This window comes from Balaenoptera ricei, chromosome 11, assembly GCF_028023285.1.
Source record: "Balaenoptera ricei isolate mBalRic1 chromosome 11, mBalRic1.hap2, whole genome shotgun sequence".
In the NCBI taxonomy this organism is placed as follows: domain Eukaryota; kingdom Metazoa; phylum Chordata; class Mammalia; order Artiodactyla; family Balaenopteridae; genus Balaenoptera; species Balaenoptera ricei.
The window spans coordinates 13267810-13293239 of NC_082649.1; the positions used below are offsets into that span (position 1 = coordinate 13267810).

A 25430-nucleotide genomic window follows, 5' to 3' on the forward strand; every position below is an offset into this window, starting at 1 on the left:
CTTCAGCTAGGGTTTTTCTAATCATAACAAAAACATAGGAAAAACCCCAAGTGAGGGACATTCCGCAAAAATGATCAGCACTCCTCAGAATTGTCAAGGTCATGTCAAGTCCGAAAAACTGTCACATTTTAGAGGATCCTCAGGAGAGATGACAACTAAATGTATCATGGTGTTCTGGATGGGATCCTGAAACAGGAAAAGGACATCAGGTAAAAACTAAGGAAATCTGAATAAACGATGGACTTTAGTTAACAATGATTTTAAAAATTTCTGCCAGGTACTCTGTTAAGTGATTTACAGATATCATTTTGCTTAATCCCCAAAATGCTGATCAATGCTTTCATTCCCATTTTACAGATGAGGATAATGAGGAGAAGAAAAAGATATAACTATTTTGCCCAAGGTAACAGAGTTAGCAACTGGTGGAATTCAAGTTGAAACTCATGTTGAATTGTTCTAAGAGCTTTAGAAGTTTTAACTCACTAATCCTCACAACAGCACAATAAAACGAGTAGGACTATTATTATTCCCCTCCCTGGTAAGGAAACTGAAGCTCAGAGAGGCAAGGTGAATTGTTCAGGGTTGCACCGCTGAGGTTGATCATCATAAAAAGGTTTCTCAGAAATTGCTTATCTGACCCAAATACACATGTATCTGATTATTTTGGAGCGTCTCATTAAAAAAATTTAGTTTCATGATTTCTCCTTTTAACCTCTTTCACAGAAAATCCCACCCCCTCCCCCATCAGCAGTGAAAGACGGCACTTTTGCCAACGTGCTGCAATTAGGCTATTAAGTCACAGACATGAGGCCAATGTTTATTAATTAGCAAAAAGCCATATAGGATATGAGCTCTAGACTGCAGAGTTTTATATTCCACACAGACCCTCCAAATCGTTGTTTGTGGCTTGGATGGATTTCAACACTTGTCCTTATCACAGATCAAAAACACATCCTTATTGCTCTGGTCAATAAACATCTTAAATAGTGCATTCATAATAAACATATCTATTTCTTTGATAATTTCCATGAACTTGGTTATTTACTCACTCAGCCTTCAATTCTTACTTGATCTTAGCTACTTTAGGACTTTTTGTTTGTTTCATATGAAGTTTTTCTTGAGAGATAGGAGTTAATTAAATGGTTTAGGGAAAATGTGCCTCTTCTGACTCCAATACCAGATTGTTATTATCTTTTATGAAAGTTGAAGTCTATTCCAGATCATTTTAAGTGTGCACCGTCCTGAGTTTAGATGCTTGACAAATTCATTAGAGCCGGCAAATGTTAAAGCTGCCTAGAACATTTCCCTGCTCTCCTGCTCTGCAAATTGATGGCCTCGCCAACTGCCACAGGAAAAAAGTATTTTTATTCTGCCAAGTGATGCCACCAAGGGCGAAAGCCAGCTCTCTGCTTACCCTCAGAAAAGGGCTCTCGTGCATGAGTGTGTGTACGTTAGCAATGACTTCCTGATCAGAATACAATCATGGTACAGGCAAAAAATAGACGTTTGGTACAGGAAGGGAACACTCTTACTTCCCAGGAGTGATGCTGAGAGTCACCACATTCTCCCAATCTGATTACAATGAGTTTAAAGGCAACTTGCCAGATTAGGACATTTGATGAAACCCTTTGAAAGAATTAAGTTCCTTCTACCCGCACAAGAAATATACCTCCTGGGGACAGGAATTCCCTTCTCTGTGCTCCTGATACCCTGACAGTGAGAGGCTGTAAGTGGTCAGGGCACCAACTCTGGAGCCTATGCCTGGGTTTGAATGACCTTGGACAAAGTATTTAACTTCATTGTTCTCAGATGCTGAATTTGCATAATAATGGTTGTAAGGATTAAAACATTAAAACGCACTCAGAACAGTATTGGCACATAATAAGTAGTATACAAGCATTTGTATAAACATACACAACAAAACAGCTAATTGCTACCCAATGATTCGAAAGCAAGAATTATAACCTACCCTCTCCCCACTACCTCCCCCCACCACTGCCCTGCACCTGCCTACATGCTCAAAGTCCGTTCATTTGAGACCTGCATCTATTCCAATGTCATAAGGTCTGGTCTGCAACCACAGGGATGCTGGCAGACAGAAACTCTTATTTGCCAGGCTAAAGTGTTTATCCAGATTAAATGTATAGCTAAAACTATAGAGTTTACTTCTCCTTTTTTAAACAAGGGTTTTTCGCATGCAGATTTTATCATCATGCTTACTTCCTCTCTTTTCTTGTATTAAAAAATCTTTTCATCTTCTGCTCTGTCCCACCCCACGTTGAATTTTTAGAAAAGGAAAGAAAAAGCACACTAGCCAACTAGCTCAGAACTAAGTATCTTGCTCTGAACCTCACATGGACAGTATTACACACTGTCATGGCAGTTTAACAGAGAACTGAAATCTAATGAGAAGAGATAAGAGAGAAGCACAGATAAAAGAATTCTTGAAAAATCAGCCCCAACAGTCCCACGAAGGCCTGGGTGGCCTGAGAGCTTATTAATATGGACTGCCTCTCAGCGAGGGGCATGTAATTCGCTTGCAGTAGTTTCCTTAAAACTATGTCACCCTCACACCGATTTACCTTTAAACAAGGACATTCTGTAACCAGGGATCCACCTATGTGGCTTAGTCATCCGATCGGCCTCAAGGTCACCGACTTGAGTAACACGATGAGAATGACCTCATTCACCCACTATAGAACCGTTATATCACTGATCAATACAGGAGGCCCTCTGCACATTGTCAACAAAGCCTTCTCCAGGGAGCGCCCTGCATACACATCAGAAACAAATTACACCCTTAAAGGCAGATGACACACGGAACACAGAAAGATCCTTTCTGTAAGGCAAAGCCTTTGTTCGGTGCGAGAGGAGCGCCAATCCAACCTCAAAAAAAGGGAGAAAGAAGAGAGGGAAAAGACAATCTTTGACATGATGTTTCTCTTGCCTTTCCTCTCGAACACAGGATGCATCTTCTGGGGGCTCACGAGGCAGGAGGGAAGACAAGAATGGAAGTACGATTACGAGGGACGGTGATGCTGAGGACCAAGAAACAGCACACCTGGCACATCCCTTAACAACGTGCCTTACAGCACCAAGTTCACAAGGCATGGTGAAATAATCAATAACAGTAACAATAATAAATGTGGGAGACTGCTCACCATGTATTAGTCATTGTTCTAGTTAGTTTACAAATATTAGCTCTAAATTTAGCTCGCTCACAACCCAATGCCATAGGGTCTATTATCATCCCCATTGTACAGATGGGAACACTGAGGCACAAGGAAGTTAAATAAGGCGCCTGAAGTCACATTGGTATGTGGCTGGAGTTGGGATTCAAACCCAAGCAGTTAGGCTCTGGAGTCACTATATTAAACTGTCTAGTTAACACCATCACCACCAGCACCAGCACCAAGAAGTTATCTTTGTGCTTTTTCTGCACGTGCTTTGTCTCTCTTCTTGGAATAACTGTCCCAAACATTTACTTATGAATTTCTCTCCCAGCAGAGCCTTCCACAGGGGAGGTGTTCAATGTATGTTTGTGGAATGAAGGGACAAATCACTGATTCTGATGAATCCTTCATTCATTCTGTGAGACAGACGGAGAACTTACGATTAACCTTGTTTTCAGATAAGGAAAGTGAGGCTCAGGGAAATCAAGCGACTTGTCCAAGGTCAGATTGCCTAGAATATGCACTCTTCCACAAATTACCAGTGGTTTTTAAATTTTAAAAACCATGCGACAGTTTTAAGAAAACAAGATCTATATAACCTCGAAATATAACAGAGATAAAGGAGAGAGGCCAAGTGCAGCGCACGGGCCGGGTCTCTCTGGAGCCTGCAGGGCTTTGCAGAATGCACTTGGAGAAGCAGTACAGCCTCGTGCAGTGCTGCCAGGACATCCGACCCAGAACAAAGCACAGGAGAAGAGGGGACTCTGCCCAAAGGCCCCGAAACTCCTAGAGAGCGTGACTCGCCTTTTCCCTCAAGTTCCACAGATCTTCTGACTCACGGAAGGAGGCCCAGGATGGCATTCCTTCTCCTTCCTAAGCACCGGGGCTCGCTTCCTTTCCCCCTCAACAGGGCGAGTCACCCATTCTTCGCCTCTCATGCATCTCTTTCTGTTTCCTTCTTTGGAGCTGTTCTGTATCTGTTCCTGTTGCAGCCCTGGGGGTTTCCCCTACTGGTAACTGGCAAGGGGGCAACCTCTTGTGACCTGGTTTTTCATCACCAACCGGAGCAGGAGAAGGCAAAGCACGCTCAGGGCTTTTGCAAGCTGCTCCTGAGGACTGAACGTCTTCGAGCAGACCTGGAATTCTTCCATGGCAGACTTCACTCCACAGTGGAGGGAAAGTTGGTCAGGGAGAAGGGAGCAAGTTTTCAAGGACAGTGCTGCAGGCGGACCTGCATCTTGTCGCATCCTGTCATGCGGAATCTCAGCAGGCAGAATGTCTGAGCTGGAGGGGACCTCGGAAAGCCGTGGGTCCAGCCTCCCACTTAACAAACAAGCAAACTGCCTCTCACTCATGTAAGGTGACTTGGCCAAAGCCGGACACCGGCATGGCTCCCACTAGGGACTTCTGACAGTAGGAGGTGACTCGCAGACGGAACCGAAAGGACTTTCTCGCCATGTCAAACAATGAGAGACAGTAAAACACTCAGGATCGGACTGAATTCACGTATGCATCTGTGGAAACCATCTCTTAAGGTCTTCTGGGAAAACTAAAAACTGCATCACTCAGAATTACTTGAAGCCTCGTCAAGTGCTTTAAGGCCCTCTAATGTGAGGTGCAACGTGGAGACACGTTAAAAACAAAAAAAAATAACCTTTTCCCACGGCCTCCATCGCTCTGGAACATCTAGTGGGTGAACGGGGGAGACGGGAGAAGCACCCAGGCTTCTGATGGGCTCCCTGTTTCTGCTCGAATGTGTGACACGGCCACGCCATCATTAGCATACCCGATTTGCATTCGCTCCAGGTGAGATTTCATCACTGCATCCTGTTTATTCATTCCTTGATATAAATCTAAATTGCTCCCTTCAAATAGCAGAGAGCACTCTGCCTCAGTAAGCGGAAAGAAAATATCATGGCGAGGGATGTGCCGCCACTTCATCTTCTCCCCCGCCCCTACACCTGCCCTGGCTCTTCGCAGGACTCTTGGTTGTTTCATGTCAGGGCTCTCGGTGGGAGGGAAACATGGTAGCCCTCCACAGTCCCAAATACCTCGGGAGCCTCTGCTAAGTCCTATTCTAGGTGAGCCCTGGCGCCTTCACAGCAGCCAAATACAGTAACTCACAAGGAGGAAAAAGCTTACAATTTTTTTTTTTAAAGGCTACAGTCATGTGTCAGAACCTGGAAGAGGTCGCTGGGAAATAAAAAACAAATTCTTTACAGAAAGAGAGGCATTAAAATACGGCATGTCCGGGCTTCCCTGGTGGCGCAGTGGTTGAGAGTCTGCCTGCCAATGCAGGGGACACGGGTTCGAGCCCTGGTCTGGGAAGATCCCACATGCCGCGGAGCAACTGGGCCCGTGAGCCACAGTTACTGAGCCTGCGCGTCTGGAGCCTGTGCTCCGCAACAAGAGAGGCCGAGATAGTGAGAGGCCCGCGCACCGCGATGAGGAGTGGCCCCCGCTTGCCGCAACTAGAGAAAGCCCTCGCACAGAAACGAAGACCCAACACAGCCAAAAATAAATAATAAATAAAAAAAAATTAAAAAAAAAAAATACGGCATGTCCACACATGATCTTTTGGGAATGACATTCAAACACATGGGACACGCCAAGCACGCGGGGCCACAGCAGTTTCTGCTCGCTCCGTCCCACTATGGCCACCCCTCGTTCTGCTGGGGAAGCAGCATGTCACCCGAGCACCACTTCTCCTGATGCAAAGTGATTTATGGTGCCTTCTCCTGTGAAAGGAAAATTGATCCCATCATCTAGAAGTTTATATGTAAAAGTGCTGTTTCTAATTCTTCGCACTTTGGGATCAGATACATTTTTTTCCCCTCCTCTGTATTTTTAAAATAGTAAAAATCTTCTTAAATGAAAATCTTTTATCGGCTTGCACCTATGCTAAAGGAAGGTCCCGTGAGACTCTTTAAAGTAAAGCATGCTGAAAGAAAAAGAATCTTCAATTACCTATAAATTCAACTCCTCAATGTCCCTCCAACCAGGGCATATGTGACAAATTTTATCCAGTCATTCTGTTTTCCTATGTCCTAACCACTACAATTTCAGCTATTTTCTAAAGAAAGAGTTCAAGTGTGGTCAGAGCTCAGAGGAATTGAGCTGTTTTCAAGCATTACTAACTTGAGTGCTTTTAGAGCTTCATGCTTGAGTTAAAGATGAACTCTTAAAAATTAACTCTAACTTCTGGGCTTGGGGCTAGAAGCCAATGACATCCCCTAGGGCCACCGAAGATGCTGCTTGCTGCTTAGACTCGTCCTGGTGGTGCTTTAACATCTTGGGCCAAAAGTAACAGAGACGGTCACTCCTGAACCTGACTCAGTTACGGGATGTGAAAACACCACAAAATTTAATGTCTTTACCAATAATTCCTTTCCACTATGAGTCTGAAACAAGATGCCCAGAGAAACATTAGGGCACTGGACCTTGAGTTAGAGAACTCCAGTCCTGGGTCTGCCATCAACTTGACAATGGAAAGTCACACAACTTCTCTGGGTCTCAGCTTCTCAATCAGTAAAACAATGGTGTTAACGGACTTCTAAAATCCGTCACAGACTCCCAGCCTCTGCTTACATGCTCCTCGGCTTTCCCTTTGCCAGCAGGGACTGAGCGTGTTAGGAAGGTTGTGCCTTTGGCCCCGGAGGAATGTGACAACGGCCTTCCTTGCATTGTTCCCACAGTAACCAGAGCCAGCTGTCCAGGCCGGCCGGCCAAGTTAGGGCGCAAGATCGCACACAACTGGGAACTCCACTGGGAGGACTGGGTCACCAGATTCCCCACCTTCCTCAGGGCCCTTGTCTGCAGGTCGGCACAATCCTGGGAACATAAGAACGGGTCTGTGATCTTTATTAAATAACATCTGAGGGTTTAAAATCTGGAGTGTTGCCACCACCATTTGGGACTTCCCCTAACCACAGTTAGAGGATTCAGGTATATCTTTACCTTCCTGGGTCTATGCACCTCTCTCTGTGGTGCTATGGGGTCGGTGTCACCTAGCATTAGTAGGTATTTTCCAAGCATGTTGGCACGTTCTGACACTAAGGCAAAGATCCTGGGATTCAAGTGAGAGTGAAAATCTCAGATGACATTCTCATCTGAAAATCTCGGGGTGAGCCAAGATCTGTAAACATGCACTTCTGAGCAGGACCAACCATGAAGGGTTTCCTTTTTGCCTGCAGCCTGCATCTGAGCTACTATTAAGGGAGGATCACTGGAAAGCATTACCATTATTTTTAGCTTTTGTAGGAGGGAGGAGTTTTTGAAAGGGCAAAATGGAAAGGAATTTAGGGCAAGGGTGGAGGGAGGAGAAAAGATTAGGAAAAATAAAGACTTTCAGGAGAGATAAGCAGCTTCCTCCTCCTTTCTTAATATACTGGCTACAGCATCAAGGATTTTGGGTCCAGATATCTGGAGACAAAGAGGCCGTTGGAAGGAAACCATTTTTCTCTGAGTGTGGAAAATGTGCCCTCCATGCCCTGGGATTTTTAACTTTCTAAACGTAACAGATGAGGCCACTCATAGAAGCTTTCTTGGGAAAAAGTTTGGTAATTCACGTTGGATTTGAATGCTGTTTTAACTTTCATAGACCCCAAAGAAACACTCTCTTTGGACCTACAGAGATTATGAATGTTCCAGATTAATAGGAGATGAATGAATTCCTCTTAAATGACCTTGTAACTTTAAAAAATAGCAAGATGGAGTCCAGCAGCTTCTGGGGAGACCATGGTATGGGCCAAGAACATACCATTTTGAGATTTCTTTTTTCTTCTTCTCCCTCCTCTTTCTCTTCTTCCTCTCCTTCTCCTTCTTCTTCTTCTTCTCCTCTCTCTCTCTCTCTCTTTTTTTTTCTTTGCAATAGATAGTAAAATATCTCAAAGAACTGCAAAAGCCAAGGCATGTACCCCTCAATTCAGGCCTCCTGGTAAATTGCTGGCACCATGAGTTCAAATGCCATTGAGTTCATAAGGATCCTTGTAAAACACAAACCACTTCATCACAACCTGTCTGCCTGCTAAAATTCTGAAAGCAAGATTGCAGAATATTCAAGTAATCAACCTTGTGGCCCAGAGCTTACACAGGCCCAGAGCTAACAAGGGAACACTAGAATTAGGTTCCCACTTCCAAAATAGGACCTGAAGAAGTCTTTGCTATAGGAGAAGAGTTGCTGTGTTTTGTTTAATGGAACTAAATTTGTTCTCATTTACATCATGAGCAAGCAGCACTTGGTAGCAAAGAGAGCCCTGAAAATATTCACATTCAGTGAATGCGGTTGTATGTATAATTAGCCGAGATTTATTTTAAAGTACGCTAATCCTTTGTACTCTTTTCTACAATTCACACTGGTGAGGAACAGAGAGCAGATTTGGAATGTATTACGAAAGCACAGGCATCGTATTATCTGTTAAAAAATTAAAAAAAAGGGAAGGCGTCAGAAAGTCTTTATTAATATACATATTAGGATCAGACCAAAGGAAAGGGCGTGCTTTCTTTCAGAGGAGTTTGTGTTCAGGAGAAATCAGTGAACTAAACAATAGCGTCGGGTAGGAGAGGAGATGGGAAGAATCAAAGGTACACATTTTAGAAGCATAAAATTTTTTCTGAAGTTGTTTATGGAAAACGTCACAGTACAAAAGACTTTCAATAGAACACTGGATATTCATTACCCAGCATCAAGAATCATCAACCCATGGTCGCTTACATCTTCAAGAAATCCCAGACAAATCACTTAATCCCTAAATATTTCAGTATGAAGTGTAGAGTTTTTCAGCTCCGTCATTGTCCTGAGGTCCCTGAGAAGCCAAATACCCCAGCGCCATGCTGTCAGACAGTGACAGAGGCCGGCCTGGAACCCAGGTCTTCTCACTGGAGGCTGAGTGGTCTCTCCTCCAAGCCCCTCTGTCCCTATTGCCCTTATAACACCTACCAGCTGTTTTAACTGAACCCTGGCCTGCCATAATGTTAGCACAGAAAACAAGCAGTACACTGCTTGGAAATCAGGAAATCCTGAATTTTAATCTCAGCTTTGCCGTTTTTCTGAACCTTAATTGCCCCAACTATTAAGTAGGGATATGAAATTGCCACTAAGAGATACAATTACTTATGACATACTTACAAAAATCGTGGACTTTCAACTTATAACAGTTACTTTTAATATGTTTTCATGGAGTTTGGGAAAAGTTGTTAGAAGCCATGGAAGTTTACAAAACTACTGTGAGGTGAGGTCTCCTATGTTAATGAGTTACGGGCATACATAATTATTATGTAACTGTACCCTCAGCGCCTTTCCATGACAAGTTTATTTATTTTTCACATATAAATTAGAACCAACGATTTCAACACAGTGGAAGTTTCTAGGAAAAACAAATGTTTCATATAATATGAACCAACATTTCCCAGCGAGGAAAGAGGCAGTCCTTCCCCTACCCCACTCCCGCCCCAGGAGAGGAGGGGAGGGAAGGTCCAGCATCTTTTAGAGAAGGAACAGGCAAGCCCAAGGAAAGTTGAAAAGAAAAAAGAAACATTCCCTTTCTTTGTCATGGGCTTGCCAAAACTCTAACCAAAGCAGACTTACAATAGAACACAAAATATTCCCAAGAAAGTGCCCAATGCTGGAAAAATAATAACGGAATGCAGGGTTTTGAGTGAGTGACTGAAATATACAACTCGAGAGCACCCTTTTCCCTTCTCAAACACACATAAAGGTACTGTATTTGAGGAGATAATGGGAGTGAGGTAATTGTAACTTTTAAGAAACCCCATTCTAAGTCAACTCCAAACCTTGAGATTAGACTTTAAATGCACTTGCTGTCAAAAGCCGAGCCACAGGAAATCTTGTCATTTTTAATACAGGCTGGCAACAAATGCATACCGTGTGTAGCCTCACCATAAAATCCAAACTGTGGACCAAGTGTCATGCAGAAGCAGTTGGGTCTGGGGAAACGGCCCACCCACCTGTGTTAGTTTCCTGGGGCTGCCATAACGAAGTACAACAGACTGGGGCCCTTAAACGACAGAAATTTATGGTCTCACATTCTGAAGGCTAGAAGTCCAAGATCAGGCAGGGTTGGTTCCTTCTGAGGGCTGTGAGGGAAGGATCTGTCCCGTGCCTCTCTCTATCCTAGCTTCTTGTGGTTTACAAGCCATCTTTGGCGTTCACTGGCTTGTGACAGACTAACTCCAGTCTTAATATGGCATTCTCCCAGCATCTCTGTCTTGGTGTCCAAATTTCCTCTTTTTATAAGGACACCGGTCATATTGGATTGGAGCCCATCACAATGACCTCATCTTAACTTGGTCATCTGCAAAGACCCTACTTCCAAATAAGGCCACACTCACAGATACTGTGGGTGAGGACTTCAATATCTTTTTGGAGGGACACAGTTCAACATATAACACCACTTCATCCCCACCCAACTTAAGAGAGGTAATTGGGGAAGCTGAGCCACCTCCCATGGAGGTTCCTGTTGTCCTACTGAATATGTCACCAGTGCCCTACGAGGCCCACCACCGCTGAGAAGGAACACTCAGGAATATGCGTGCAATGCCCATGGACACACCCTAGCAAACCATCACTTGGCTTTAACATGCTATCTTGGCTTCTTTCCACTGCCTTCCCTCCTGCACCCATTCTCCGCTTTGGCCATGCGGCTCGCATGCAATCTGCGTATCAGTTTGACCCCTTTCAACTTCAGGATAGGAGAGAAGTCAATCAGAGGCTTCGGCCAACTCTGCATCCTCTTCTGCGTATTCAGCATGCTTTTGTTCCTCCTCCTTTTATCCCTCGCACATTTGGGGCAAGCCAACAGGTATCTCCGAAAAGGGAATCAGGACATATTTTTGACCTCTTTCTATAGCCAGCACAATTATTAGGCGACCAGACAAACCATGAAGGTTATTGCTGACTATGCTCTTCGGCAGTTTTAAAAGTGTTTTTCAAGCATGATAGTTGCCGAACATAATTATTCAACAACTCTAACAGATAGCAACAACATCATTATTCCCAATTTACCCAGGAGGAAAGGGAAGCTCAAAAAGGTTAAGAAATTCAGTAATGGACTCACCGCTCGTAAATCAGAACCAAAATATGGATTCATTTCTTCTGATGTCAAGTTCTGCAATGTTATAGGATACATAATATGACATAGTCTATATTAAATTATCAAGAAGGACTAAAAGTTTTCTTTTCTTTTTGACTCTAAGCAGTATGGTAGCAAGAATACAGCATTATGTAATATTCCACGTTTTAAAACATTTTCCAAAATGTTTCAATGTTACGTTTTTGTATCCTTATAAAAACGAGGTGTGTTATTCTTAGGCCCATTTTACAGATGATACATGAAGGCAGAGGTTATGTAATTTGCCTAAATGAACCAATGAGCTGACCATGGAGCTGCAGTAAGAATCTCTACATTCTAACCCAAATACTGGCATGATTTTACAAAGAGGAAAATTCAATACAACTTCCTTGGAAAGGAAACATCTGGAAAGAAAATAATGTAAATGAAGGACAAAAAGCAGAAAATTAGATACATTTCCATATATTTTCCTGCAGGCAGAAGCAGCACACGTATATGTCGTGCATGTCGGGATGGATCCCTGGGCCATGAGAGAGGCCATTCCAGATGACCACTGTTGCCCCTGAGAACGAGTACAAGGCTATTCTAAGCATGTCACACGAGACTTGTGACTGGTGAAGGAGGAAAAATATTTTTTCTAGTTCATCACAGGACCCAGGATTCCTTTTGGTTTTTCACCACCTGAATTCATGACAGAAGGCTTCCAGAAGGAAGGGAATCTGAGCTAATTCTAGAAGAACAACCAGTTTTAGAAAAGAGAGGTAACAGACATACGTGTCCCAATACGGCCAACGGACCACTGCAGTTGGAGGGGCGTGTGTAGAGACATGGCAGTGGGAGAAGAGGCGGGAAAGAAAAGTGGCGGCCACATTATGGAGGATCTCAAGGGTCTTTCTGAGTAATTGAGATGATTCCGTAAAATCTGAAGTAGTTTAAGAAGGGTTCGAGCAGGGGAATGACCTCATCCAGAGGCACTGTGTCTACTGCCTTTACGTGAATGACTCTCAAACCCACAAGCCTAGCCCTGCCCTCTCTTCCGAGATCCAGATGTGTTTTTCAGAACGCCTGCTGGGCATCTCTAGATGGGTCCTGCTGGCACTTCCAACTGGGCATGTTAGGACTCTACGGCTCCTTCCAGACCTAACAGTCTATGATTCTAGTTAAAATTGACATTTTCCCTTGGGGACACTGAAAATAAACAGAAAACAGAGAAGTCATATTCAACAGGCAGGGGGAAAAGAGCAATGTCCTTCAATTGAAAAAAAAAAAAAAATCTGTTCGTCATCTCTCTCTGTGCCCAAGCTCTTAACTAAGTAATGCATCTGAGCGTGTGTGAGAACACGCCATGTGCATCCATGGTGAGGGTACCCAGGAGGCAGAACTAAACCATTCTCCAAGGACACACGCTCTCAGTGACAAGCCAGGATGGCTTTCTTGCCATTCAAAGCTGCTCCCTTGCACCTGGAGAGGCTGGTTCTAGAAACAATTTGAGTACAGAATATGAATCCTGCATTGCTAACTATTTTAAGCATTCCATGCTTCTAGACACAAAACAACTCATGCTCATCTCTAGCCAACTCACGCCATTTCTAAGGAGCAAGTAGCCCCTGAATTTCTGGGAGGCTCTGTGGTAGGGAGTTTCCCCCCAAAGATGGGTAAAGAGCCTTCAAGATGTCCCTATACAAGGAGTAAATGTGTTTTCCTGTTAAACTTTCCCTCTGTTGCTGCCAAAGAAACAATATTGTGAAAACCCTCCCTTTAGCAGAGAGCAGAAGTGGCACATTAACTCACACAGTGTGTTTTGAATAAGGTGCAGTTTATAAGGCAGAGAAATTTCGCTTCTCTTTTCTGGACATAGCGTCCAAAAGCAAAAATTAAGAGTGTAGGTGGGCTGCCATGCCATCCTCTGAATTTATAAAAGGTACACTTTTCACAAGCCTACCTCCATGGGCCCACATCCAACATTCAGCTTGGCTGTGACAGAAACCATCATTACTGTCCAGTCTTGACCAGAGGATCCGGACAGAACATGGTCTCCTGGGGTGCTGTCACCTCGATGCCTCTGTACCTGCTGGTCCACACCCGAGCTATTCAACTCAGCAGAGCACCTTGATCGTATACTGAATTCTCACTGAGAGTAACTTGACCTGGGCCCTTCTGTCTAAGGGTGGGGTTGCTCCGTGTATCCCAGAGGATGTAATACTAAATCACTAAAACCACAGACAGCAAAATGGCTTCAACTGCAGAAGCTGCTGTGGGCAGCTGCATGTATATCCTGACTTGTAGACTCTTCAGAGATAGTATTCAGATTCTACTTTCTTTCAGGCCACTGACCTCTAGGATCTGTGCTTCTTGGTCAATTGGCAGTGCTGAGACACCCAGTAAAGAAAACTATGGGTCTGATAAGAGACCTGACCCTACAGACCTACAACGGCCAAGTATATATTCCAAATATGGTACAGCTCAAAGGCTATTTTGATGGATTTATTAAATATCTGTAATAAATCCATAATAAAATCCATGATATTCCCGTTGTTTTTCCTTATAGATAAAAACTGTCACCCCAAATTCTCCAAGGTCTATCTTACTCCTCTTCCTGTTCAGGAAACTTTGGATCTTCACGGCAGTCTTCCCTGGCCTCCCAAGTGGGGGTCAGGTGCCCCTCCTAGATGCTTCCACCACTTCCTGTATTTCCCTCTCATGCTGCTTATCACAATGGATTGTAATTGACTAGTTCCTTTTTAATCTACTGTACTAAAATAACTATAACCTAGCACCATGGGGTAGGGACCCTTTTCCTTTTGTCCTACTTTAGTATTTCAGTACTTAGCACCCTACTTGGCACGTAGTGGAATCTCAAAGAATGTTAGTTGAATGACTGACTGAAAACACAATCCATGCTCTGAATAACTGCTATTTATTCAGCTAGTACACGATAGGTACAATTACCTCTTACTCCATTCAGCACTAACCATGGCCCGTGGCCCACATCAATAGTTACCCGTGGCCCACCATCACAGTTACTGCTTTCGCCACCTTAATTAGGAGAGTGTCCTTACTCCAAAGTAAGGCGCTGAGCTTGCTCTGCTTGAAGTCAATCAGGAGCCCAAAGCTGTTAGAGCTTTCTCCTTCTAAAGCGCCTAGAGGCCTGAAAGAATCTTAAAACAGGGAAAGCTTTAAAAGAGAGTATGGGCAAAGCCAAAAGCGCTTGGGGCTGGGAACACAGAAACCATTTCTGGGGAGGAGGGGGTACCACCGTGAGTGGCAATTTTCATGCGGTTCTAGGCTAGCGCCCTTTAAATAAGAAGACATCTTTTATGAGACAGATGCTTGCACAATAAATTATAAATAGATTAGGGTAAGTTTATGCCACAACACACAGTCATTTAAGATAATTTAATCGAGGGTCAAAAATAATTGGGGGGGGAATGATCAAATCCACAGGAGAATAATCTATGAATGATAAAACAAATGAATCACAGAAAAGATGATCTTGGCAAAAGAACCGCTTTTGTTCAAGTCCATCAAGTAGTTTTTCCTGAAAACCTACTATGTACTCAGCACTGTGCAGGATTTGCAGAGAATGTGGAAGGAATCACCTCCATGGCCCGGAGCTCATTCCCTCTCGCTGGTCTCTAAACCCACCCCATTGACGCTGCTGCCATGTTTCCAAAATGCAAATGCAATAGGGCCCTTCAGGTTTACATCTACCACCATTGTAACCATAATCCAACATGACAAACAGGACCCTACTCAATCCCAGGGCTGAAAACCTCTCCTGTCTTTCACTCACAACTCCCCACCCATAACCTGGGACTCAGCCATACCCTCTTACCCATACTTCCCTGGGTTTAAGACTCCTTGACTCCTTCAAGCCTATGCCTTTGAAAATGCTGTCCTTTTCTACCTAGAAGCACTTCCCAAGAACATCTTGCCTGCCTAGTCTTCATAACTCATCCCTCTGAGAAGTCTTTCCTATAAACACCCCTTCATCCCTGGTCCTGATGTGATAGTCTTTACGAGTTTCCCCAGAACCCTCTGTATATCAGGGTCGTGGCACTTGACGCATGCAATTCCCCCCTCCTTCCCTCCGCCCTTGCTTCCTCTGGCCCACCTATGAACACTTACTTAGCAATTGCTCTCTACCAGGCCCTGAGCTATGCTAGGTGCTTTGGGTACAACATCTCTTAATAAATCCACACGAGACTCTCGAATTGTAGACGTGACTTGCAGATGAGAAACTAAGCTCAGAAAGGTTCAGTAGCTCGGTCAAGTTCACACAGCCAGCAAGTGGCAGAGTCAGATGCTTCTGCTCCAAGCCCTTGCTCTTGACTTCTCAACACACCAACTCACAAGAAGGTGAGAAGACTCGCCCAAGATTCCCGCCCAGACCCCCATGTTTCTTGCAATCTGAAAATCACACACATGGTTTTGACATGTGACCAGCAGGTGCAAGTTGAAGGTGTGCATGTCCAAAATCAACCGGGTGGGCACAACCCAGGCAGTCTGTGCGCTTCCCAGGACTTTCTCTTTCCTGCATGTCACAGAGACGATGTTGTAGTGAATCCCAAACAGCATCTATCAGCTCTCTACTTTATGGAATTGGTCTAAATTTCTTTGGTTTTTAACCACAACTGCACCAATTCTGCAGGGTAGATGTTTCCAACAAGCATCAAATCCTCAATTGTTACCATCTTTTGTTTTGGTTTCTAGTTCTGCTAATGTAAGGGACGGCCTGTCCTCATATTTATTACTACTAGAGTAATGTCATGTTCGGGGTTAGCACATAAAATACCTCTCCAGTTTCTCTGCAAAAGATCAAAACACTTTTTTTTATGGCAACATCAAAAAGAATCAACATGTAAACATGTTTCAACAGGCATTCTTTCTCCCTTCAGTGATTTCTCAATATTTGGAACACTTTATTAGTCTGTTTTGTTTACAACTGGTAAAATACTTCCTTATTTCTTCTAAGCCTTTTCTGAGACTACTATATTTGCTGACAATTAGTGTTTGGTGCCTTTCTTTTGGTAAGAATACTTTGGGGGGAAAAACTACCCTAGAAGTATTTTGGTTTATCACATGGCTTGCTTTGGGAGTGAGGAAAGTGGTATATATTTTTACCTCTTCTCTCTTTCCATCCGTTCTCCCTTCCTTTCTTTCTTTTCCCCTTTAGCCTTTACTTAATCTTCCTGGTGCTACCTCCTTGTATGGCTTCTTAGTCTTTTCACTTGATTGGCAAAGAAAAATAGCATGAGATTCGAGTATAATTGCTGCCTTCTTCCTCTAAGCATGGACTTCCCACTCAAACTCCTGTCAGTTCTAGTGAGGAAAATCAGTCTACTATTTTATCACGGCAGGAGAACTGGCAGAGCAGGCCTTCTGTCTCTGCAAACCATTCAGTCACATCCAGCATTTCCAAAAGGCTTTCTGCTCATGATAAAGCCCTGTAAATGCCCAATGAACATAAAACATGCCAAACCCCAAAGACGGCCTCCTTGTACATGGGGAAACATAAGAAGTGTTCTGTTAAACTGAGGACCCGCAAGGCTGTCCGCCATCATTGCTATTAAAAGCATTCTGGTGGAAGTAGCCAATTTAACTGAATAAGAGGAAGAAATAAGAGGTCTAAAAATTGGGAAAGAGGCAGTAGAATGATCATTATTTGCATAGGCTGTGACTGCAAATCTGAACGAGTCGGCTAAACAACTGTTACAGACAATTAGAGAATTCTATAAGGTAACTAACAAAAGTAATATGCAAAAGTCAATAGCCTTCCTAAGTGATGACCAGTAAGAAGACATCCTACTTTTTACAATAGCGATAAAAATGTAAAATGGCTAGAGATAAATTTGATGAGAAACATGCAAGATCTAGATAAAGAAAAAAGTTTCACACTGTTGAAGGACAGAGAACGTATGTCAACTGGAAAGCTCTACCCTGCTTGTCCTTGAAGAAGAAATCACTAATTCTTCCCAAAGTAATCAATAAACTTGATATGATGTCCAAAAATACCATGAGAAAGCTAACTCTGAAGTTCATATGGAAAAATAAACAGGAAGGAATAGCCATAAAAAATGATGCAACGAGAAATAAGGAAAGACTAGCATACCAGATATTTAAAATACTTTTAAGTTCCAGTAATTAAATCAGTATGCACTGGCACGCAAGTAGAAAGCAAGATCAATAGAAAAGGAAGAGACCTAAATACATACTGGAATTCAGTGCATGACAAAGCTGGCAGTGCATTTTAGTGGAAGAAAGAAGGACTTTAAATAACTGAATGGCCCCCTGGAAGAAATAAAGTCAGATCCCTAGTTCACATCCTACACTAAAATTCCAGAGCGACCAAAGATTTAAACGTGAAAAATGAAAATGTAAAAGTATTAGGATAAACCTTGAAAACCTGACACTAAGTGCAAGAAGCCAGTCACATGGGACTACACATTGTATGATTCCATTTACATGAAATGTCCAGAATAGGCGAATCCACAGAGAAAGAAGATTAGTGGTTACCAGGGGCTTTGGGGTAGAGGGAATGGAGAGTGACTGCTTAATGGGTATGGGGTTTCTTTTTGGGGTGATGAAAATGTTCTGAAATTAGATTGTGGTGATGGTTGTGCAATTCTGGAACTATACTAAAACCACTAAATTGTACACATGAAAAGGATGAATTATGGTATGTAAATTACATCTCAATAATGCTATGATTTTAAAAGTACTAAGAAAAAATATGAGACAATTTTTAAAACATAATGTTTGAGTGGAGAAGGCATAAGTATGTCAAAAAGTTAAAAGCAAAAAAAAAAAAAAAAAGGTCTGATGAGTAAGACTATATAATTTAAAAAACAAATCCTGCAAGAAAGAAGCATAAGAAGTCAAAAAAGAAATGGAAAAATAAAAAAATTCAAGACAAAAGGACTAGTTTTTTTGAGCTACTTTGAGCTCCTAAAAATGAATTAGCTGGAAAAGGCCCAAAAACCCAGTAAAAAATGGGCAGTGAAAGTCAATACACATTTCTCAGAAAAGAAAATAAGAATGGCTCTTAAACATATGAATAGATGTTCGATCATCACTCTAACAAGCAAAACTCATATTAAAGCTACTAAAAGATAGTAGTTTGCACCTCTTAGACTGGCAAAGATCATGAAGTTTAGTAACACTGTCTGTGGAGAAAAGGCACAAGCCCACAGCGCTAGTGGGAGCACACATTAGTACAAATGCCAAAACGGAGGGCAATTTGGCAAGGCTCACCAAAATTAAAACGGCACATTCCTTCTGATCCAACAATTCTACTGTAGCAATTTCTCCTCCAGAGAGCCTCACTGATATAGAAAATGTTATTTATAGAAAGTAATTCACTGGAGCATTGTGCATAGTATAAAACGATTGGAAACAAGCAAAAGTCCACCAATGTGGGGCTGAATAAATTATGGCAAAACCCTACAATGGAATACTATTTAGGTACTAAAAAGAATAAGGCTGTTCCCTATGTTCTGACAAGAAAAGTTTTCAAGGATACATGGTTAGGTGAAAAAAGGTAAAAAACAGAACAGTGTGTATGGTGTAAACATTGTGTTTAAAAAACCCCGTATTTTTGCTCCTATAGTTTTTATAGTTACAAACTATCCCTATATTTATATTTTATTTATATATATATTTATGTTTTATATTTTATTTCTATTTTATAGTTATAGTTTATATTTTATAGTTATAAAATATCCCTAAACAGATCCACAAGAAAATGGTAATGAAGCTTGCCACTAGGAGTGAATTTGGGTGACTTAGGAACAGAAATAAGAGACTAATTTTTCTTTGTACCGCTTATTGTACCCCTTTTGTACTTTTAGTGATTTAAAACAAATTAGTTAATTCTTTTAGTTAAAAGAAAGAAAAGAGAAACAAATATGACAGGGATACTGAAATATGAAATGAACAAAATATGTGGTCTAATTCTGCACAGTTCTTTTGGTTATTTTTAACATAGGTATAGTCAAGAAAGAAATTAGTAACTTTTTAAAATCCCTTACAAGGGATCACCCAGGAGACTGATTCAACTTTCGCAAAACAGATGCATTCAGCTAGGCTTCCTACATACAGGCCTTAGGTAAGACTCCCACCTCCACCAACACACACCCCTCCAGAGTGGGCAGAGCTGCCTCCAAGACCATGTGTCTAATTCATTCTTCATAATTCACTTAAACTTGGCCTCTGCTGCAGCTGGAGATGTGCCAACTAGACAGGTTCGTTTAGGTTTATCCTCAGGACACAAAGAAAAAGACCAATTTTGCCTATTTCTACTCACTGAATTGTTAGGTCTCCCATTGGCCATCAGTTGAATTTAGAACAAAATGGCTGTAAAAACGTCCTGACAAACGCTACAGTGAATTCATCAGACATTCCCTTAAGTGTTTATTCTAAGGGGGTGGAGGGGAGGAGGTGTAAAGATGAAAGGGTGGAGACCCCGCTGCTCCGCCCGGCTACTCTCTGACTCTCCCTGGAAGGAGTCCTGGGTGCTCAGGCAGAATAGACTGGTCCGTGGTAATGGGTCATTAAAAATACAGGATCCTGGATTCAAAACTTTTCATATTAACCCTCTCACAGAGATTACAGCATACCTGTGTATTTTTAACCTCACCTATCAAGCAGAACTTTCTGGATTCCCTTGAAGACGCACATCTATCATGGCAAAAGAGCTGGCAAGGCTTACTTTCCCCCCTTTTATGACCTTCCTAAACCATTACAGCTGATTTTCCATTGTCCATGGGATAGGATGGAGGGCAGGGGTGGCTGAAATTCACAGGTAAACCCCAACTTTAGTTTAGTCAAAAGTGCCAACATCCTCTTTTGTAGATTAGAAAATTAACACCTTTCATGTTCTCTTCTCTTGGGTTCACAGAGGAGAGAATGGGGTGAGTGATTAGTGAGGCTTGTACACAGCTTAGAGAAACTGCTGAAGAAATAAAATTGAAAGAATTTTGAGAAACGTTCTATAAAACTCAGGCTTTCCAGCCAGCTGGGCTTCAGGGAAAATTCCTCTGAATCCATGATGCCTTGGTTATCTAGCACATCGGTTATCTAGCACATCTAGCAGTACATCAGATACTACAGACCAGATCCACTTGTAGGTCTAAGACTGCGGGGTCGGCGGGGGCAATGCACAAAATTCAAGGGAAAAGGAGAGAGGTGGAGGGGTCATGTCGGGGTCCCTCGAGATTTTCAAAAAGCAAGAGGAATAAATGTTCCTCCACAGAAAGCGAGAGTCATGGTAAGTTTTGAAGAGACAGGAAAAGTTTGGAACGGGTTCCATGGGAAGTGTGACAGTGCATCTGCTAGAAAAGAAGCCATGGGGACCCGTCCCAAATTGAAGAGCAAGGATTGACATCAGGACCAACACACTGGGTTTGGGGACCTCTGAGAAGCTGTGTAAGTGGCAGGGATCACCCAGGGGTGGTGTCTGGAAAGGACTGTGTGACACAACTATTGGGAAAGCACAGTAAAACTTACAAACCATGAGACCTGGGCTGGGGATGGAGACAGTGAGCCTGAAGGCAGCTGAAACAATGAGGGCGACGGCGGGATTCAGCGGAAGGGAGGGGTAGCAGGGGGCCCGGAGGCTGTGACCAGAGAGGGGAATTGCAGAGTTGGAGGTTTCAAGGTTTAGAAAGGTCCAAAGGATACTGGTTCAAGAGACACAGGTAGTAGGCGTGGCAGTGTTTGCGGGTGGCTGAAGTGAAGGAGAGACCAAATCTCAAGATGGAGAGACTGAGCAACGGGAGGGCAGAGAGTTAAGAGTCAGGCTGACCTGACACCAGCCAGCACCAGGCTTCGATGATGCACCCTCACTCAAACAAACGGGAATATTTCATCATCATTTTGTCAGGGGGAACACAAATGCTACTCCAGGTCCAAGGGCACACGACGAAGAGTCTTGGAACCATGTCCCTGACTTTCCACAATCAAATCAGAGAAAGACTCATAAACAGAAGAGAATTCTCTGAGAGATGAACAGGTACATGACCTGGGTTAACATTATCATGAGGGAGGCAACAGAGAGCAGTGCGATTAAGAGTATATAGGTGTGGATCCAAATCCCAGCTCCTCCAGCTGCCAAGCTGAACACTTCAGGCTTTATGGAGCCTCTTTAAACCTTAGCCATCACATGTGTAAAGCAGAAACGCTGTAACACATGCGTGATGCTTAGAAGAGAGGCTGGTGACAGGGAACTATATTCAGTATCTTGTAATAAACTATAATGGAAAAGAATCTGAAAAATAATATATATGTACATATATATGAATGTATAACTGAATTACTTTGCCGTACACTAGAAACTAACACAACATTGTACATCAACTACACTTCAATTTTAAAAAGCAGGTTCAGTGGTTTGCAAAGCAGAAATAGAGACACAGATGTAGGGAACAAACGTATGGACACCCAGGAGGAAAAGAGGGGTGGGGGGGGTGATGGTGGGATGAATTGGGAGATTGGGATTGACATATACACACTAATATGTATAAAATAGATAACTAAAAAGAACCTGCTGTATAAAAAAAATAACAAAATAAAATTCAAAAAAAAAGAGAAGGGTTTCCCTGGTGGCACAGTGTTTAAGAATCCGCCTGCCAATGCAGGGGACATGGGTTCGAGCCCTGGTCCGGGAAGATCCCACGTGCCGCGGGGCAACTAAGCCCGTGCGCCACAACTACTGAGCCTGTGCTCTAGAGCCCGCGAGCCACAACTGCTGAGCCCACGTGCCACAACTACTGAAGCCTGCGCACCTAGAGCCCGTGCTCCGCAACAAGAGAAGCCACCACAATGAGAAGCCCGCTCACCGCAACTAGAGAAAGCCTGCGCACAGCAACGAAGACCCAACACAGCCAAAAATAAAATAAATAAATTTTAAAAAAAGAGAAAAAAGAAAAAAAATAAAATATAAATAAATAAATAAATAAAAAGTAGGTTCAAAAAAGAAGAGAGGCTAGTGGTTTGTGATTAGTAGAAGTTAATTGATGTTCTTACTCTTACACAACTACGTACTCAAGGAAAATTATTTTTAAGAGAGTGAGATAGGTAAGAAAAGAGAAGAAACAGTAGTGAAGCAAACAAATGTATGAAAAGGAAAAAAAATCATTATCTTAATTCCTAACTGCTTAAAAGTAAGCTACCCAGAGAAATGAAAACACGTCCCCACAAAAGCTTGTTCAGGAATGTTCATAGCGGCATTATTCATCACAGCCAAAAAGCAGAAACAACTCAAGTGACCATCAACTCACGAATGGATAAACAAAACGTGGCCTCTCCATACAATGGAATATCATTATCATAACAAGCGCTGAGTACTGATAACAAGCTACAGTGTGGACAGACCTTGAAAACAATATGCTAAGTGAAAGGAGCCAGGCACAAAAGTCCACATACTGTATGATTCCATTTATATAAAATTTCTAGAACAGTCAAATCTATATGTAAAGAAAACAGATTTGTGGTTGCCAGGAGCTGGGGGTGAAAGGTCAGAGGAAAATGGAATTCACTGCTAATGGATACAAGGTTCCTTTTGGGGGGTGATGAAAATGTTCTAAAATTTACTGTGGTTAGAGAGTTGCACAATTCTCTGAATACAGTAAAAAGCACTGTGTACAGTTTAAAAAGAAAAATGTTAGCTACACGGTTCTGAATGCTTCCTGCTTCCCATCTCCTGAGTAAAGACTCTTCGTCTTCCCTGGGTGAGAGGTCCTGATGGGCAGAGCATATGAAATGCACCATTCCAGCAGTTCCTTTCCTTATAAATATCAGAAGATATTGATCCTCCTCCTGGAGACATTCTCAGGTAGGTGTCAGGGAGGTTATTTCTCTTCTCCTTTCTCTCTGCTTCTTCCAATCTTGGCTACTGCATTCTGTTTCCCCAGGCGTACAGTGGGTAAAAATCAATATCTTCTTGATCTTTCACAGGCAAAAGCTTTAAGGTGGATGGGCCTTTTATACACAGTTTAAAGCTCCTGAAAAATACCGAGGGGGCGCTCGGAAGCATTGGTTTTTGGCTTCTCCACACCACGAGGACAGAGTTCCTAAAAACAGTGTTTCCTCCAAACTACTCCACTGAACAGCCAACATCGTTTTCTTTGGGGAACAAACTTCAAGGAGAAAGTACTGAAAAACCATTCCCCACAGTGCATTTGCTGTTTGACTTATCTGATAAACATGCCAATAATTACCTAAAAAGTAACCTCATAATACTACTGGTTCCAGGAAACCAAGCTTTTTCATAAATGTCCACAAGTGTTTTTAAGGGAATACTGATGTTAAAAAATCAGAAGGCCAATTTATTCCTTTGCAACAATAACCATCACAACAATAATAATGATTATTATATATTTCCACATGACTCTGAGGGTCTCTGGGTAATGCTGGCTTTTGTCCACACACACAAAATGCCTTTATTATTTGAACAGTCCAGGAATCAAATATGGAAGCATTGCTCAAGGAATTTCCATGTAAACCATTTTAAAACATAATGAAGTCTTTTTAAATGTTAGTCTCTTCATGTTTCAGCTTCAATGTTCAAGGCTGAATATACGAAACAAATGATAAAGCATCATGTTTTATAACAAGTTACTCTGGTCAGTGGTGTGCCAGCTATAAGACATAAAACTTCTACTGAGACAAGCACTTTAGGAAACTGTAAAGTAGCCCATTGGGCCCAATTTCCACGAAGAGGTGCCAACCCCATTAGGTGTATACAACCTACAAATGAATCCAAGCGCTATGGGAGCTGGTAACTGCATGCATGACTCTAGATGGTGGGGAGCGCGGGGGTAGTGGGACGAGAGGGAGTGTCTAGGAAGCAAGCAAAAGGATTTTTCATGACATTGCAAATTAAGAGAAGTTTATATAAGATTTAAGTCGAATAACAAGAATAAATCTGTTATGTATCTCTAGGTATCTAGAAATCTAAACTGGAGCTGGGCATAAAACATAAATCCATTCAACAATGATTTATAGTCTACACTTGGCATTTCATGTTTTTGCATCTAAATGTTAAGAAGTACAGCACCCTATTCTGCTTTTGCTTGGGTAAGGTTGAAAAATTCAGATGGTACCATGTTTCTCGTGGGGTCTTAAAAAGGCGGCTTCAAGAGTTCCCCCTTAATTAATGATTTCTGTTGGCATTTTAGAACTCTTGAATTCCCCTAAACATCCTCTTGCAATATTGGAATAACTTCTAGCTACTCTTGTAACATTAACAGCAGTGTACTTATGGGAAAATATATATGTCTTTTATATGTTTTGACAGCCAATGCTCAGTAAAAACCTGACAGTATTTGATTGTAATGCCTCACTTTTATATAGTACTCTACCGTTCATAAAGGGCTTCTTTGTACTAAACCACAGCTTTGCTGTTCAATTTCTATAAAATGCTTTCAAAAGTATTAGTCAATTAATGAACATTTACCATAAAGGTGATCTGGAATCTATGAGGACAGCTCGGGGGAAAGGGATTGCAGCCTGGAGACGGCAGAAAGATCATGACATCAAAATTATTCTCATAGTTTTGACAGTAAAGAAAAACCATCAAGAGACACGACAAACTTAAAACCAAAAGGAAATGTTTCTTACATGGGCTGCAGTACGGTTTTAAACAGAAGGGAAAGATCATTACACATGACTGCTATTCACTAAATATTAACTACACTAGAATCAAAATCTGAGCCTGCAAGTACAAGTCAGAATAATAGCTGAAACAGTTTCTTAACATTGCAGGGGTGCATGCATGTTCAAGGCGGGGAACAATGTATTCTTTTTAATATGGAAGCACTTCACCCTGACAATCTAACTATGACAAGCTTACACAGTCCTCAGCATTCTACCTCTGAACAGAACAGCATCAGTAACATTCATGATCATATTCTGTCAGCTGCTCTGCTAGCAGCAGAAATTTTTACTTGTATATGGATAGTAAGTTCCCCAAGAAGGGGCATTTCTAAGGCCAGGGTTCCATCTTTTTGCTTCACAATACGATGCCAGCAAGAATATTTCTGTGCACACATTACACGTACATACGGATTAGAAATAAACAAGGTTCGTAATCGGCAAATGGGCTCCGTGGAGCAAATAACTGATTCATCACATATTTGTAAAAGCAAATATAAAATCCATGAATTAT

At 42.3% G+C, this 25430-nt stretch overlaps 1 protein-coding gene across 7 annotated transcripts in view; it reads right to left on the reverse strand.

Moving 5' to 3' along the window:
* The window catches only part of ATXN1 (ataxin 1), a 393801-nt gene that overhangs the window by 199652 nt on the left and 168719 nt on the right, over nucleotides 1-25430 (reverse strand). Inside the window, exon 1 of one of the 7 annotated variants that reach the window (XM_059937990.1) lies at nucleotides 11249-11295. The exons of the other annotated variants lie outside the window; for them this stretch is intronic. The gene's annotated coding sequence lies outside the window, so the exon portion shown is untranslated. Of the gene's footprint in view, nucleotides 1-11248; nucleotides 11296-25430 lie in introns of those variants that run through there. 7 annotated transcript variants of the gene reach the window in all.